Source organism: Magnolia sinica, chromosome 15 (assembly GCF_029962835.1).
Source record: "Magnolia sinica isolate HGM2019 chromosome 15, MsV1, whole genome shotgun sequence".
Taxonomy (NCBI): domain Eukaryota; kingdom Viridiplantae; phylum Streptophyta; class Magnoliopsida; order Magnoliales; family Magnoliaceae; genus Magnolia; species Magnolia sinica.
In genome coordinates this window covers 58020099-58039225 of record NC_080587.1, presented here as the reverse complement: position 1 = coordinate 58039225, position 19127 = coordinate 58020099, and positions in this window count along the sequence as shown.

Genomic DNA, 19127 nt, shown 5'->3' with positions numbered 1-19127 from the left:
ATCCGTTATGAGCAAGCCCAACTCATTACTCAACACATTGATAAGGTGTGGAAACGAGAGATGAGTGGGTCTAGAAGAGTGAACGACTACCGCAAGTTGATGAACAATCAAGGAAAGAAGACATAACTTCACACCAGATGCAATACTATATAGGACGAGAAGCATGAACAGGGTTAAATCGACACGATTTGTCCTTCTTGGATACACATTTGTAGAGAAGATACTGTGAAGGACTCGATACTTCGGCAGCATGTATTTGGTCTTGAGAGCATTCCCTTGGTGCCAAGGGACGTCTCGACCATTACATGTGAATTTTGTCATTAAGGAGCAAACCGTAGGATCATCAATATCTGGTTTAGACAAACCAATCGGGGATAAAGTGAGACCAAATTGATTTGTAATAGTTTCAGCAGTGATCTCTACACTAATCTCCTCAAATGTGACCGTTACAGAAGGTGGGTCCAAAACAGGAGAGTGACAGTAGGCAAGAAAACGATACACTCTCTCATTACGGCATGGCCCACCAAAATCCAATAGTGGCAACCAGTCAACAGCCAACAAAAGGGGTTCAATCTCAAAAACCCGAATACATTCCTGATCAATCTGCTTCTCATACACGAGTTGCCTCCCCGTGTATTTTTCCAATAGGTTGGCAGTAGTTGGAGGAATCAAAGGTCTAGCAGGAGGTGCAGAAGCAGCACTCTGCAACGGATGTCAGGCAGTGTTGCCTCATCTGGGGGAGGGAGACCCTTGATCCAATGCCTGCTGCTTAAAAATCCTCTAATATATCATGACGACCACAAAAAAAAGCATCATTTCACACACATCCAAGTCTTGATGTCATGACTTGGGCTATATTGTTCTTGGTCTCGTGGTATCAGATAGACGGATCATTCTCTCTACTACTTTCAATTACGTAGCAGTTGTTACCTGTGCGAAGACCCTTCATAATGCATTTTCCTGATAGGTTTGAGATCTTACACTCTTTATTGGAGAATATGACCATGTGTTCTTTGTCACAGATTTGTGAGATACTAAGAAGATTGTGTTTCAGTCCTTTTATGCAAAGAATATTTTCAATCATGGTCATCCCAGGGCCAATAATTGTTCCTTGCCCAATTATCTTGGTAGAGCTCCCATCTCCAAATGTAACCGCTCCACCATTAAATTTTGAATAGTCATAGAAGTGGGATTGGTCACCAGTCATGTGTCTAGGGCAACCGCTATCTAGATATCACTTGGAACCATTACCTGTATTAGCATCAGAATGAATTATCAAGCAAGTGCTCTTGTTTTTCACTACCCATTTGGTGACAATTTTTCTTGGCGAAAGTGCCTTGTCTTTACCATGGGCCTGTTTGGATTTTTCAGGCAAGTGAATCAGATTTCCTTGTTTCATTAATTCTTTGATTTTTTGATTTAGTCGTGACACCTGATTCAATAACTCCTCCATCCTTTTGGTCATTCTAGGTGGAGTAGGATGTTTCCTTCCTTCTTTTGGTCATTCTAGGTGGAGTAGGATGTTTCCTTCCTTCTTTTGGTATGTATATTGAAGGACTCTTGACATTCTGTAATGATCTTCCGGTTGGTTTGAATTTACCAGAAAAGTTCAAACCGAAAGTGGAGTGAGACCTTCCAAATGTAAGACATCCAAACCTGTAATGTCCTAAGTCCCCACATAAATGACATATAGGGTTGTCCCTAGTATTTTTTCCATATGCCACATTTTTCTTAATCATAAGTGGTGCAGGAAAGGAGTTTGATTTACATGATTCATAACCTAAGCCTCTCCTATCCTTCTATGTTCTTTTCATTCCTAGAAATTTTTCTAGTTTTTCGCTGCTTTAGGAGAATCTATGACTAAGTTCAACAGATTGTTTTGATTTACCTAAATCAAAAATAAGTTTATTATTTTCATTCTTTACATGCATATTTTCATATTCTAAGAGTTCAATCTATTTGCTTAATTTTAGCATTTCAGATGTGAGGGAAGTAGTTTTCCTTTCTAGTTTGTCATTTTCAATGTGGTATTGTTGAAGATCATTTATCAAGTGAGTATTGATTTCTAGAGTTTTGTTCAAATCATCTTGCAACTGTGTGTTTTTATTTTCAGCAACACCAAGTTTCTTAAGGTCACTGATGCTATAGATATAAAGTTGATCATAAGTATCATGGATATCCTCCTTTTCTTATTCTTCTACTTCATCCTCATCTTCAGAGGAATATATCTCTTTGGTTTGTGATTCATCTCTTTCTTCTTTATCCCTGGAGCTAGGAAAAATTGCAGTGGTGAAAGCCATAAGTATTTTTAAGGATTTTTGGTCTCCATTACTTTCTGAATCACTGCTTTCTAAATTGGATTCATCTGTGTCATCCCATGTAGCTGTCATTGCCTTTCCTTTTAATTTCTTAGTAGGACAATTGGTAAACAAATGGCCATATTCCCTATAATTCTAACATTGAGGTTCCCTGGACTTTTTAAATGATTTGCCTATTTGGCGCTTGTTCTCCAGTTGTTTCCCTTTGTTATTGTATGATTTTCCACGATTCTTGTTGAAGAATTTTTTAAATCGTTAAGCCAAGAGAGCTACCTCCACATCACTACCTTCATTTTCACTTTCCTCTTCCTCTATTACAGTCATGTTCTTAGAGGTTTTAAGAGTGTTGTTTTCAGGCTTTGTGTGTGGTTTGAGGTATAGTTCAAAGGTTTGTAGGGAACCTATTAGTTCTTCTACTTTCATTTCCTCAATGTTCTGACATTCTTCTATGGTGGTGACCTTGGGGTTAAATTGTTCCGGCAAGGATCTCAGAATTTTCCTACAGATTTTAGATACCAAAATTTTTTCTCCAAATCCCCCCATGGAGTTACATATGCTATTTAACCGAGTGTAAAATTCTATGAATGTCTCATGTTCTTCCATCTTTATGTGTTCAAATTGAGATGTTAGAAGTTGTAGCCTTGACATTTTTACTGTGTTAGTTCCTTCATGGGTATTTTCTAATAACTCTCATGCTGCCTTTAAGTTTGCACACATACATATCTAATTAAAGACATCTAGTGAAACTCCATAGTAAATTGCATTCATGACTTTGGCTTTACACATCCTCATTTCTTTGTCATATTGTGTCCACTTCTCCTTTGGTTTAGGTTTAGAAATTGTTGTACCATTTTCGAAAACCACTTGTTCAGTAGGTGGAACATATCCATTCTCAACAATCTCCCAAACGTCATGATCTAAGGTTTGTAAGAAGTATATCATTCTTGCCTTCCAATAGGCATAGTTTAGGCCATTAAAGATGGGAGGAGGTGAGACTGATGTTCCATCTCCTTTGCCCATAATTCCAACTTCAGTCAAGATCTTCCTCTAGGTGATTAAACCCCTCAAGAGGAACCCGTTCTGATACCAATTGAAATTGTAGTTTAGACCGCTATAGTAGAAGTATGGAATAGGTCAAAGTATCCTAGAGGGGGGTGAATAGGACTTTTATAAAATTTATGCCAATTTAAAATCCAAATTCCTCGATCTTGATCTAATATGCAACTAATCAAGATATAGCAACCTTAACTCTACATGCTTCCAAGCCATGTAGAGGATCCAAATAATAGACCACTTCAGTTAAACAATTTAAGCAATTAGTCTATGTAGAGTGTATGCGTGTGTGGGATGTGATTCATATCAGTTCTAACCATTCACATGCATCATTTTAAGCATGATTAAATGAGTACGTAAATAGTAATCCCAAACACAATCATATATAGTGGTTCGGCTATGTGCCTACTCCACTCCCGGTGGACGCACTCAACCCTTGAGTGTACCGGATTTCACTAATGGAGGTTTCAAATTAAGTTCACCTCCATTACAACCTACACAAGGTTGACACTAGGACCTACACAAAGTTCCTAAGGATGCCTACACAAGGCAACTCGTCCTATCCAAGGACTCAAACATGCCTGCACAAGGCAACATACATGCCTACACAAGATAATCGGTGCCTACACAAGGCAAACAAATGTGTCTACACAAGATAACTAATCATGCCTACACAAGGCAATCAGATATGTCTACACAAGACACTCGATCAATGCCTACACAAGGCAACTAGTCCTACACAAGGACTCTATATGTATTCTCCCGTCGGAGGCCTATAAAAGGTCTTGATGATCTGTAACACACAACCTGAGGAATCAATCCTACACAAGGAAGGATCCCCAGGGTCTGTGGACTCTTAAACTTTACCTGAAAGTAGGTGAGCCCCATTTAAAACAGGATGAAGACAATCTCCCTTAATGACGAAGATTCTTCAGCTCCCTTAAACCGCAACACTAGAAGATGCTCCAATATAAGTAGTCGGGGTTGGGTCAAGGTTTTTTAAGGTGGAATCTACTCTATTAAATATGAATCATTAAGAGATAGAGTAATTCCAAGGTTTGTGTATTCAAGATATTCTAGCCTAATGATTTACCATTAAGAGGTTGCTAGAGGATCCTTGAATGCTGAAGTTCATTCTCCAATCCAATCTATAGAGTATTCAATGAATAAGAAGGGATTAGGGAATGAACTTCCATGAGAAGAAGGTTAATGATGGTAGGTAAGAATTTAACTCCTTGGAACTATCTCTTTTTCTCAATATATTACTAGAACCGAGCTTCTGTTTATAAAGGCAAAAAGTCCAACGGTAATATAATTGTTAGAATCTGACTGCATTCGATGTCATCGAACCTATTTCAATGTCATCAAAATTTAAATCTCGATGTCATCGAAACTAGTTCGATTCTTCGAATTTATGCGTGATTTATCTTCAAACCTTGCTGGACGTTTTTGAAACCTTATTCAATGTCATCGAATATTGTTCGACATCATTGAAATTTGAATCTCGATGTCATCGAACATAGTTTGATTCCTCGAACTTTTTAAGTGTTTCTCCTTCGAAGCTCGCTGGACATTTTCTTGTCCTCTTTCGATGTCATCGAACCTATTTCGATGTCATCGAATTTTGAATTCTGATGTCATTGAATCTGGTTCGATTCCTCGAATTTTTTCAGAAGATTTTCCTAGAGGCTTGTTGGATAGAACCTTGTCCTTTTTCGATGTCATCGATGTTTGAATTCCGATGTCATCGAGTCCGGTTCGATTCCTCGAATTTTCTAGGGGATTTTCCTAGAAGCTTGCTGGACAGACACTCTGCTTTCTTCGATGTCATTGAAGCACTGTCGATGTCATCGAATATCCATGTTTGATGTCATCGAAAATACTTTCGATGAATCGAATTTTTTGTCCATATATTCATTTGGTTATTGGACATGTGGGAGTCATTTTTTATTTCATCGAGACATGTTCAATGTCATCGAGTCAAGTTCGATGACTCAAAGTGACATGCAAAGAACTTTAGAAAGTTTACCTATTTGCATAAAGTCTTCAACATTAAATTCATTCGTTGTTCTACCATTTTTAAAGAGAATTATATACTTGGGTGTTTTGGACATGGGATGTGAGGTTTAATTTTACCTTTGACATTCTTGAATCACACATCCAGTTGAGGCAGCATCTTGTATTGTCTTCACTTGGGACTCATTCGACTTACTGGCTCAACCTTCACACTAATTGACAAACAGAGACACTTTCAACAATGGCCAGGGTTGTCAACGGGTCAGGTTTGGGTGGGGTCCTTAGAGTAACTGGACCCGGACTAATCAGGATCTGGGTCACATGGCTAGGGTGGCAATGGATCTAGTCTCTTTTTTTTTAGACTCAACTTGGATCCAATCAGGTTCAGATCCCCACTGACTCATTGGACCTAGTTATGAGTTGGGTTCAGGTCGAATGAGAGAATTTACATGATGTTGGCTCAACTGATGGATGGATTAGATCTCTCTCGGGTTTGGGTCAAATGAGAGAATTTACATGATTGGCTCACCTGATGCATGGATTAGATCACTCTCTGGTTTCATTTGACATTCTTGAATCACACATCCAGTTGAGGCAGCATCTTGTATTGTCTTCACTTGGGACTCATTCGACTTACTGGCTCAACCTTCACACTAATTGACAAACAGAGACACTTTCAACAATGGCCAGGGTTGTCAACGGGTCAGGTTTGGGTGGGGTCCTTAGAGTAACTGGACCCGGACTAATCAGGATCTGGGTCACATGGCTAGGGTGGCAATGGATCTAGTCTCTTTTTTTTTAGACTCAACTTGGATCCAATCAGGTTCAGATCCCCACTGACTCATTGGACCTAGTTATGAGTTGGGTTCAGGTCGAATGAGAGAATTTACATGATGTTGGCTCAACTGATGGATGGATTAGATCTCTCTCGGGTTTGGGTCAAATGAGAGAATTTACATGATTGGCTCACCTGCTGCATGGATTAGATCTCTCTCTGGTTTCAATCAAATGTGAGAATTTACATGATTGGCTCACCTAATGGATGGATTAGATCTCCCTGTACATGCGCATAGGGAAAGATTATGAGGTCGACCTCGTGGGTTGAACTTCATGGCCCCAGCATGATATATGTTGGATATCTACACCGTGCATTTGATGGGTCCCCTTTAGGTTATGAAATGTTCCAAAAATAACCATATTCAGAACCCAGGTGGGACACACCATCTGAAACCATATGAAATTATTCCAAAAACATCATCTAAAAGCACTTCGCGTAGCGCACTTGAGTTTTGGAATATACAGAAATTTAGTGTGAGCCCTTATCAAAATGGGACACGTACAATGGATGAGCTGGATGTCTGAACTACTTCTCAGTGGGCCCTGTAAAAATATCAGGAAGGTTTTAATGGCTGGGCATCCACCAGCTGTTGTGGGGCCTATAGCTCATGGGAAGCTCCCATGAGGTCGAGTTCTGTGGACCCCACCGTGATGTGTGTTGGACATCCAAGCTGTGCATTTGGCGAGTGCCCTCTTAGTTATGGGATGTCCCAAAAATTAGCTGTATCCAGAACACATGTGGGCCACACCATCTAAAACCATATGAAATCAATCTTATAACATCAATATGCATTTGGTATACGTATACATGGTCTCTTGCATGCAGCTCATAGGAGAGCATCTGTGCAAGCAAATGAGGGGCTGCCTTGAGTGGACCCCAATGTAATGTGCATGTGAAATCCACTTCGACCATCGGGTATGTCAGATAATGTTAGGCCCAGGCCCAATATTTAAGCACATTCCTGGTTAGGGGCCCAATATTCCACCCTTGATTTTGTGCAGGGCCACCATGCCCTGTATGTGAAATTCAGTCCATCCACTAGGTGTGTCACCCAATCTTACACCTAGAGCCCAAAAATCAGGCCATTTCACGATTTAGGTGAGCTTGATGAAATCAACAGTGTACATTCAATCCCAAATTATTTTCCTTGGTTTGGCCCACATCAACCATGGGTTGACCTAATTTTTTGGCCTTATCCCTAACATGATGCAATGTATATAATGGTCAGAGTAGATTTCATATACACATCACTGTACGGCCCAGTTGGTTTACCTGTGGGGATGATCTTCTCCAGCATAGCTCCGATAAATAATATTTGTCCATGAACCATTTATTAGATAGATCCCATTTTGTATTGCTAATGATTTCAAAGTAAAACTTTGGTCTGATGATTTTAGCCATATGATCTATAACTTTAAAAAAAAAATTAATTAATTAATTTTATTTTTTTTTTTGGTTTTTAAAAAAAAAAAGAAGAACCAGACAAACAAACAAACAGACAGTTGTAACAAGCTGGCCTTATCTATAGAATATGGATAATCCAAACAGACCGTTTTCTTTTTCTTTTTCTTTTTCTTTTTTTCTTTTTTTTTTTTTTTTTTTGTGTGCAGTGGTTACAAGGGCCAGATAGGCTTGAAAACTGGACCTGAGGTTGGCATTACTGTATTTCAGGTCTACGTTGCATTGCCAAGCCCGACTTAGGGACCTGAGCTTGGCATTACTGGGTTAGCTTGTTAGTACGCACCCATGTCAGTACACACACTCCATGTTAGCCACCCCCGCTAGGGATCGATACCAAGACCTCAAGTGTTGATTCCAAGACCTCAGGTGTTGAAACGAGAGCATGGTTAGCTTGTTAGTACACACTCCATGTCAGTACTTTTAATGTTATATGGGCCCAATGAACCTTAATATAGGACGAGCATGGTCTGCTTATCATTTGGGCCTGCGTTGAAACTTTCCTACTGCACAAGGAATCTTTACATGTGGACCTATGTTGATTATCCAAATTATGAATTTGATGGCATCTCGCATTCAACTTACATTGTTATCTATGAGGCCCACCACGATGACTACATGACATCCAATTCATATATATATATATATAGTGCTAGTTTATATTAGAACATCAGCCTAAAAATGATACATATAAAACCTGAGTAAGCAACAACATACAGATACCCAAAAAAAAAAAAAAAAAAATTTAAAAAATTAAAAAGGAAGAAGCAAAGATGGTTGTCCACCGTTGAAACCAATCTGAGTTGCCTTTTCTTCCTTCCCTTGTTAGAATATCTACTCAAAATAAGGTAAATCTATAACTTGGATGATATATAACACTAAAAATAATAAAGTAAAAATAGGTCGCCGCTGTTGAAATCATTTTGAAAACCATTTTCTCTCCTCGTTTATGAAATAAAAGTCCGTTAGTGTATTTCTTCTTAACCATATCTACTTAGCATGACTAGGGCTAAGGATCAATAGTTCAAAAACTCGATTTGACTCAAAATCTAGTTGGGTCAGGTCAATATGAAAACTGGACCAACTCCCTTTAATTGACCCCGCTTGATATTTTAAAAATTAAAATTCAATCATAGAAGCTACTTACAAAATTTTAAAATTATCAGAGTGGATAAATTAATTGAAAAAAAAAAAAAAGACTTGGCTTTGGGCTAGTCATGGAAGTACTATATAGCTTGGTCCGTGGGCCAAGCTTGGGCCTCGCATTGGTCTGATCAATTTTTCAATTTCGGCTTCATCTCAAGTCATTTTAAAGGACCCAACCCAATCTAGCCCGCTCGACTCTATACATAGCAACCATCTATCTTGAATGCAGACCATTGGTTTTATTCTCTAAAATGTTTATTTCTTTGCGATCGTGTGACCCACTTGATTAACAGATAGATCAAGAAAATGTAAAAGATAAATAGCGATTTTATCAATTTTATGGTCGGGCCTCGGCCTAACCCAAAAACATTTGGGTTAGTCTTGGGTCTGCTATGCTAGGTCCATGTTGGACTCAGACTGGCCCACTGCCACCGTAAGGATAGATATTCCGATTGAGGAGGATTTTGTGGTGTGGTCCATCCATGGGCCCATCAATTCAATGATCACAAACCGTATCTCGCAGTATGTGTGTTTGTGCACGTTTGTGATATACATACCAATGAGCTTGATCCAACCAGTCAAGCCTAAAAACTAAGGCCCAAAGGCCAAACTCAGTCCACTCCAGACTGGAAATGGGCCCACTCAACCCTCAGCTAATCCAAGTGGGTTAAAATCCAGGTGGGAGTTTGGTTTATTAGGCTTCACGTTGGGCTCAGGTCAACATGGTCCATTTAAATAAACGGACCGAGCTAAGGTTTTCCTTGTCCTGACCTGGCTTACCTATATCTTAGAGCTTTTTATAGTGGTAGAGATTTTTTAAAAAAATTTTAGGGTCAGGTTGGTACCCAAGAACAGGTCTACCAGCAGCTTAGCTTCGCTTCTCTTTTTCTACACTTTTAAGTAGCTTCTATTTTGCAAGGGAAGCAGTCAGAAGTAGCTTCCAGTGGTGTGGAAACGGATTGGCTACTGACCCTGCCACTAGCCAATGGCTAGTGGTCGGTGTTCTGTGGGCCCCACCATGATGTATGTATTTCACCCATGCCATCCATCCATTCTTCCAGATCATTTTATGATATGAGCCCAAAAATGAGGTTGATCCAAATCTCAAGTGGACCGCACAGTGTTGATTGAACACCCACAATTAAAAACTTCTTTCATCCAATTCTGTATGACCTAATCAACAAGTTAGATGTCAAATAACTATTACAGTGGGGCTAGGAGGTTTTTAATGGTTGATATTCAATCACTACTGTTTTTCCATGGTGTGGTCCACCTGATATTTAGATCTACCTCATTTATTAGATCAAGCACTGAAATTCAAAATGTATGGGCGGCACGGATGAAACACATACATCATGGTGGGGTCCGCATAGCACCGACCACTAGCCACCTGGATGGTGGCAGCCTCACTAACCAAACCGCCCTCTAAGATTCGGGTCCCTTTCCAGTGTCCTTGACCGTTGGATCATCTCATGGACCCATTTTTCATAAGGTTGGCGAATGGAGGTATATGAAGTGGATTGTTCATGAATCCAAATGCAACTAGTTGCATTTCTGAACAATGCTACCAGATGTAGGGTGCGAATGGGTTGGGCCCACCCACTCGGTCAGATCCGGTCTTGTTCAAAATGCTTTCCCAGATATGAAATGCATCTCGTTGGGACTATTAAAGTTGACTGCATACCCTCGAACCCACTTGCGAATGGGTTCATTTGGGCCTCCTGGGCTTGAAGCGGTCGATGGCTCATCGGTAAGAAGGGCTTTGTTTCAATAATGAGGTTTTATTTGTTTGGGTTTATGAAAAGCATGAGGAAGGAAATAGTGTTTCTTGAAAAATTTTATTTTTAGAAAATAGTGAGAATTGAAATATTATTTTTCTTATTTGTTTTTCAATAAAATTTTAAAAGAAATTAAAATTTATTTTCAAGTTTGTAATTATTTGACAAAGTAAAAATAATAATAATAATAACAATAATAATTAACTAGTCAGTAGCATGCACTAAATTAGTACATGTGGCACATGTGAGATGCTTAGAGATGAACAGTGGCACATGTGGCATACATGGTATATGTGAGCGGTTTAAGCTTAATCATTATACGTGAACTGCTTGAAGTTATATGGTGGCGCATGTGGCACAAGACATGCATTGGCATGTTTGACATGGGAGCACTAAAGCTATATGATGGCGCTTGTGCATATTGGCACCATTAGCACGTGTCATATTTGGAGGATTGAAGATGGACAATAGCACGTGTGGCATATTGGCACGTGTGGGGCACGAGTAAGACGAATGGTGGTACATGTGGTACAATAGCATTTGTGGGATATGAGAGAAAAGGGATGATGACACATTAACACATTTGGTCCTCTTTACACGTGTGGCATAAGATGATGGTGGCACATGTGGCATAATGGCATGTTTGGGGATGATCAAAGATGAACAATATCCTGTTTGACACATATGGCACATGTAAGGCAATTATACATGAATATGGACGCATTTGGACTTTAACTCTTTAAAACCCTATTTTCCTTTCAACATGGGAAAACGAATTTCTAAAGGGAATTATTTTCCAACCAAGATAGAAAGCAGGAAATAGTGTTTCCCATAAAGAGAGGCTTAACAAACAACAGAAAGTGAATTTTTACAAGAAACACTATTTTCTCTCCGTTGTTTTCCATGAATCCAAACAAGCCCTAGAGGAAAAGGAGGGATTAAAAAAAAAAATAAAAAAATAAAAAAAAATTAAAAAAAAAAAGGCCTAACAATATGCTAGAGGTGGCAATGGGCTAGATTTGGGCAAGGCCTAGGCGCAGCCCACACTTAATTAAGACCCAAGTTCAAACCCAGCACAAGCCCTACATAGCCATAAGCCCAACCCGAAAAATTAGTTTGGCATGGGCTTGACATGACCCAACTTGCCTAGCTCAAAAATTCATAAAATTCCCATTTTCTACTTGAATGCTCCTAATATATCCATTGATCAAGTGGGCCTCACATGCGGAAAGAAATAGATATTTTAGAGGAATGAAACCAATAGTATATATTCACAATGGATAAATTGTCTAACCAACGGTTGGAATGGCATATTTGTAGGACATAACACAAACATATAAATTTGGGTTGGTGGGTTGGCCTGGTCAAGCTAAATCACATGAGCCCAGCCCAACCAAAAAATTAGTTGGATCATTCATGGAAGGCCAAAATTAGAAATTAGAAATTGGAAATTAGACCAACTGAACTTAGATCCAACCTAAATGAACTCATAAAATAGACGTGTTAGAAGTGAATCCTTTTAGTCTTGACCCAACCCAACCTTGAATAGGGCTACAACTTGGGTTTGAGTCTATGGGTTCGGGTTGTGACAGTTTGTCAGGTCCTTGGGTCAGGTCAGGGCTGGAATACTCCAGCCCAATTTGAGTGATTATATGTATTTGGGTTGGGTTGGTTCAGGTTGATAGCCTAGGTTCTTTTTCTTTTTTTTTTAACACAGGCGCACACACCACCACACACTCACGCCATGGTGGGATTTCACCACTTATAGGTCCTTACTCTTACTCCGGTGGTAGACTCTCAGGAGTTTCAACACCTGGTTGAGGATTCATGCAAAGGATGTAAAAGGAAACAATGTTTGAAACCTTACTTTTAAAGGAAATAGTGTCCAGAAACCTTATTTTCAAGAAATTATGAGAAAGAAATATTGTTTTTCTTACTGGTTTTTCAATAAGATTTTCTTGAAATTTAAGATTTATTTTTAAATTTGTTATTTGGTGAAACAAAAATTTTAATGGCAAAAATGTTTAGATAGTCTTTGGCATATATCAAATTAGCACACGTGGGTCCAAAGGAATGCTCGAAGATGACGATAAAGACGTGGCAGATGCAACATATGCACATGTGAGGTGTTTGACAATGTATGATAGCACATGTGGTACAAGACACACATGGGCAGATTCGACAAATCTGCGAAAATAAGATCATCAAACTTGTGCACAATAGAACCATTGGCACATGTACATTTGAGTGATTTTGAAGATGGATGATGGCACATGTGGCACATTGGTGGCACATGTGTGGTGCCAAAGAAGATGAAGATGATGACACGTGGCACATTGGCACATGTAGTAAGAAGGCACGTGCCATAACCAAAGATGGAAAAAAATGCTTACTTGGTACATTGGCGCATGCCTTCGCACAAAGAAAGGCCGACAAATAACCATTTTCTTTTCATGAATCCAAACAAGCCCTTAGGGCCCGTTTGGAAGCATGGATTTAGGACCCCTTGGATTTGAAATCTTCTATATAGTATTTGGCACCTTTCATAATCAACTTCAATCCAAAAGTATTTATGCATAGTATATCTACGGGGGTATGAATTTAATTACTAAATCAACTTTAATATCTCTAATTAGTGAACATATATAATGTTTGACACAATGGTCGTAATAAGCCCATTGAAATATATACTTTGCCTAAAAATGATGAAATTTCAAGTCTTGGATGAGCCATAAGCACAAGATCATGTCCGAGTGACTGACCATCTATTTTTAACCGTTGATTTACATGAACAATGTTTGGACGGCACTGATCATCATATTAAAGTAATTATAGTGATGCAATTGATAATCTAATTTTTTTGGAATATCATTAGTGGGTCATATGTCCAATAGATTAAGTCTAGTGACACGCATATTACACATGCAACTCTTAGAAGGATTTTAGATGTAACCCAAGCTTTCACCCTGAATTTCAAACCCACTGTTTGAAACCCCCAGTTACTTTATGGTGCCAAACAAACAGGGGATTTGAAATCCCCTCAAATCCCCCCAAATCCATGATGCCAAACAACCCCTTAAGGTAGAGCATGGAAGAATTTGGGCTGGGTTGAGGTCAGGCACTTAGGGTTGGAATTTGGATCGGGTTGCAGGTCAGGTCCTTTTGAGGTCGCATCGGGCTGGGCAATCAGTCTGGGCTCAACTGACCCAACTCACCCAAGTTGCATGACTAACCTTGACCAAGCCCATTTGGACTTGGAGCCGCCCGAATCTATACTTATTTTGCTCACATGCATGGATCCGACTGCACCTCAACCAAAGATGGACCCTGGTCAGCACGCAATCTTGCTTTCCTCTCGCACTTAGTGTCGATGAGGCCCACCTAAGTGTTGGGCCCAGCTTAGGTGGGCTATGTCCTAAAACTCATGCTAATATGCTAATCACAAACACAAGAGTAAGGGCATGGAAAATGGATTGTTAAATTAATCTGTACAACGGTCCACCTTCAACCAAGGAGATCTCCATTTTTTGAACGGCCAGGATTCTCCAACCCAGTTTGGGCGACATCCAATTTAACATGGACCCAAACTTGCACTGTCCAAATCGGTGATCACAAGTTCCATATGTATGGTGAGGATTCATTTTCCCCACATTCTTATGAGGATTACATAACTTTGGTAGAATAGATCAGATCACACACACCCACAACACATAACATGTCATTAGTTCAATCCAAACCATCCAAGTTTGTTGTCGAAATCACGGGCCCACGGTATTCATGGGTCATAAGAAAAAGAATGACCATTAATCAAAGGCTACATTGTCCAATCATATTGATTGGTTTATGCCTTATCTGTAGTGGGACATTATTTGGACGGTTTGGAGTGAGCCACGTATATGGCATGTGTAGAGTGCTAATATGGATGCATATGAATCGTCATGCTTTGGTCACACGATCGGTGGTTCAAATTTGGAAAGTTAGTTGGATGGTTTGGATGGTAGGACCATATAAGGTGGTTTTGCCATCTGATTCAGGTTGGGTTCATTTTGCAAGCCATAATTCATGGTCTTCAAGGGTCTGAGTCCTCATTTCCTTCCATTAATTGGACAGTTCTGATGTAATTATCATCCTTAAGTTATTCCAAGGATCCATTGGCTAGTGTTGGCAATTGGCCGGATTGGCCTGCGAGTGGCCCGACCAGCTTCTGAGGCGGGTTTGGGCCAAGCTAAATGGGTAATGGGTTAGGTTTGGGTTACAAAATTTGGCTTGTTTAAGTAAACAATCAGTCCAAAGTTGAGCCCTAGTCAACTTGACCTGCCCGTATGGCTTATTAATGATTAGATGACTATATTCAACATTAGTAATAGTGTCTGTAACGTTCACCATTATAATTACGCTATGTATTGTAACGGTTGTTGTGGCTTTGTACTAAGAACTTTGTACCAAATTCATTCCAAAAATATCCTGATTATCCAAACAAACTCTACACTACTCATTAGTAGGCCATTAAACCCGAAACTATACAAACACGTTCATTTTAATGGGCTTGACGTCCATTGCGGGACATCGAGCGAAGATCGTATCTCAAACCGTTCAACTTGGACTTGTAAGGCCAATGCATAAGATATGTGAATATTCCTTAAATTAATCTAGAACTTAAGTTAATTGTCTATATCCGGTCCTTGCCAAAGTTATGGCTTTTAGACTGTTAGATCATGACCAAATTTATGGTACCAATCGAGATTATTACCATACTCATATCCATATAGTTATAGACTTGATCAATGCTCGATGACCGTCGATTTGAGTTAGGACATTTCCAGTTGATTGGCACGTCCGATCATCTTATGGTTGTGTCCAAATATAGATTACCTAGTAGGAACTAATCCCATGGCTTAAATTGACCTATATACCTCCCGTTGGGTCTCGTTAGTTGGAAACAACTTCCCATAAGGTTAATATAATGAATAAAAGGGTTATTAGAGCCATTTGTGCACCTTCTGGTTCTATAAATACCTCTTCATTCCACACCCCCTCTCCCCATGCGAATTTCATACCTTAGCCTTGGAGGATAGAAGAGAAAGAGGATAAAGGAGAAGAGAGAGAGAGAGAGAGAGAGAGAGAGAGAGAGAGAGAGTTTGGTAGAATGAGGGTTTGTGAACCTTCACCCTCTCATCCCCCTCTATAGCCACCTTGTTACTCACGAATCCTTCGTGGAGTTCTCTCGGCCGCTATTGGAGGTAAGAAATAGATTTTACTATCTAATCTAGTCTTTTAGGTTTGAGTTTCTAGTCTTTACAATAATTTGTATGATTGTTTAGGCTTTAGTGGATTTTTCTATAACCCTAATCCTAAGAGTGCTTTAAGTTGGGAAAATCATCACAATGTGTGGACCATTATCCCTGGGTTACTTTTTATCTATTCTTAAGGGTCCTGGTTAATGATCTCTTGTGGTGAATGTTTTTTCGATTGCTAGCATGTTTATATTTTGAGTTTGATTGCAATATGTGTTATTAGTTGTTTATGGAACCTCACATGTTTGATAAAAAGCCTAAGTAATTGAATGTGTTGTTCTATTGATGTTGTAACACCCCGTACTTTTAGTACTTAGGTGTTACCATTTAAATCAAAATTTACACAAGCACGTGTGTGGACACATGATCTATAATTGATACACTGCTCGATTGTTACATTCCTTCATTGTAACCGGCCCATTCGAGATCATCCTGCCATTGATCGACCCTTGACTTCTCATTGTGGGATTATACCATCAATGATTATTCAACTCGCAATTGAAGTGTGCAACATTGCACGTGAAACATCCCAGATCGAGCTTGGCCCTAAATCAACATGAACAACCTTCATCATGACCATGAAATAAGGCCAATCATGCCATCAACATCGAGATCAATCATTTGGTTTAGATTATACATCTGTTCAATCGCAAGATCGACCATCTAGTCATCCATTGTAGACCATGGAATGTCATGATCATTAATCATGTGATCGTTAGTGAATGCCCACTAACATCTAAGTATGTTTGAAGGCTAATCCGGATCACCTAATCCGCTATTTAGTAGTCCATGATGTTTGGTCAGGCGAAGTCCCCACTCAAATGGGTTGGATTGGCTATTCAACTCAAGGTTTAGTATTAGACTTTGTGTAATGACTTTTAGGACCCGATATCATCGAGTAATTAGTTGTGTGAACTGATCCAAGGCCATTGATCGATGATTTAAAACAAGTTAGTCATAGGACCTTAAAACCGTCCATTGAATCTCGAGATCATCTAACGGTTTAGATGATGAGCCTATTTAATCACAATCTTGGCCATTTGACCATCCATAGTGGACCATAGAAGCATCTTGATCACTCAGAGAAATTCCTATGACCCTTTTAACCGTTGATGTTCGATTCCAGAATGATCCGACCCTCAGATCAAGGTAGATCCATAACTAGACCCTCCAATCGGTTAGTATGGCCCACCTAAGTTTTAAATCTTCCCGATCTCTGGACAGAGGCCCTAATTGAACCCGCTGCACCTTGTGATCAGGGTGGACTTCACAAATCATTAGTGTGGGGCCCACACTTGCGGTGGGTGTGCACCAACTATGCACCGAACTTGCTGGGACGGTCAACCAGCATTGACTCGATGTTTTCCAGAAAAGGAAAACGTCTCCTGCCTTCAGCCGTTCCAAAACGGCTATCTGTGCTTTCTTCTCCGACGTTTGATCGAGATATGGCCCACCACCTCATCCCAGTCGGTAGATCCAAACCGTCTATCTGATAGAGGGCCCACGTCTGAACACACCCCACTCAGATCCACACCATGGAGCACATGAGAGTGCACACGATTTCCAGCGTGATAGACGCGTGCGTGCGCCATTTTTGTCGAAAATGGAAATTTTCCATTTCTCCTTTTGTTTGACAGCTTGGCGATCCGCGTGAGCCAGCAAAGGCTCATATAAATCGTCTCAAATTGAGAAATCTCGACCATCCGTTTACTGTTCACGTGAAGGAGGGTTTTCTGTGGAAAACCGACACAAAAAACCACCCCTGGTATTGCTGTTTCAAGAGAACCAGATGCTGGGATTAAATCCTAGCCCTTCGTTCGCATCCAACAGACCTAAGGGCACTGGAATCTTTACAAGAAGGGAGAGAAAACACTCTTTCTCTTATTCTTGCGGCAACATAAAGTAAACCTGTCGTTTTCGTCCAAGCTCGAACCCATCGGTCAAATGACGCTGGAGCTTCATTCCTTTTGTTCTCTAAGCTTTCTGGGGTCCATTGAATCAATCCACAATAGGTAAGATGAAGGAAGACCCGCCGAATTTTGATTCACCATTGGAGCCGCACCTTCTTCCCCGTCTAAACCGCACCAGTCGTCTCAGGTCGGGGCGAGATTTGGACGAGTGGGAGCTGTTCTTAATGGCTGTAAATGACGGGAGAAATAGAAGAGAGAAAAAAGAAGTATAGAGAGAGAGTGGCTGCATAACAGCCCAAACCAAACCGAACAGAGCCGAGCTTAGGGCGAGTCACTGGGTCAAGCCAGCCAGGTGAATGGGTCTGTCCAATCCATGGTTAGCTCGTTAGAAGAGGTAGAAAAGAAAAGAAAACGAAGAGAGAATTAGAGAGTGTGTGTGTGTTTGTGTGCGTGTTGCACCAAACTCAGCCCAATCGAGTCACTAGTGCAACTGCCCAAGTTGCTGAGTCTAACCAGCTGAGTTGTGCTTGGTTTGAGCCTGGTTTGAGTGCTCCTTGATGCTTCTAGCAGCAGCAAAAGAAAAAAAAAGATGGAGGAGAAGAAATAGATGAAAAGAGAGAGAGAGAGATAGAGGTAGAGCCATCTCGAGTCGAATCTGTTGAAAATCGTTGGAGTTAGGTTGGGTCCCATCATTTCTAGCAAGTTGTTGGATGTTGCAAGTTTTAAAGGAAGCAGAGAAATAGAAAGAAAGAGAGAGAGAGAGAGTGTGTGTGTGTGTGAGAGAAAAGAGAGAGAAAAAAAAAAGAAGAGAGAAGAAAAAAAATTAGGGAGAGAAGGCTGAGTCGACTCGGCTGGAACCGAGTCAACTCGACTAAAACTAGGTCCAGCTGGGTCGGTTTAGACCTGGTCTGATTGGGGTTAGCCTAGGAGAGAAAGAAAGAAAAAGAAAGGGGAAGGAGAAGAAGGTGAGGAATGAGTGTAGAGTTGTCTTCATGTCGACACTGAGTCGACTCGGTTTGAACTTGAATCGAGTTTGGTCGGGTCTAGATCAAGTATGGGCCAAGTCCATATAGGTCCGGACATGAAGGACAAGAAAAGAGGAAGAAGAGAGGAAAGAAGAGAAAGAAGATGTGTAGGTGAGATGACACTTGATTTGATTCGAGTCAAGGGGCAATGCTTGCCTCCAAGCCACGTTAAATTGCATAGAGTTGAGCTGTCAAACCGACCAATGTAAGTCGACTTTCTCTTCCAAAGTAAATTGTTTGATTTGTTTTTATAATTGGTATTATTATAGTTATTGAAATTATTAAATGTGG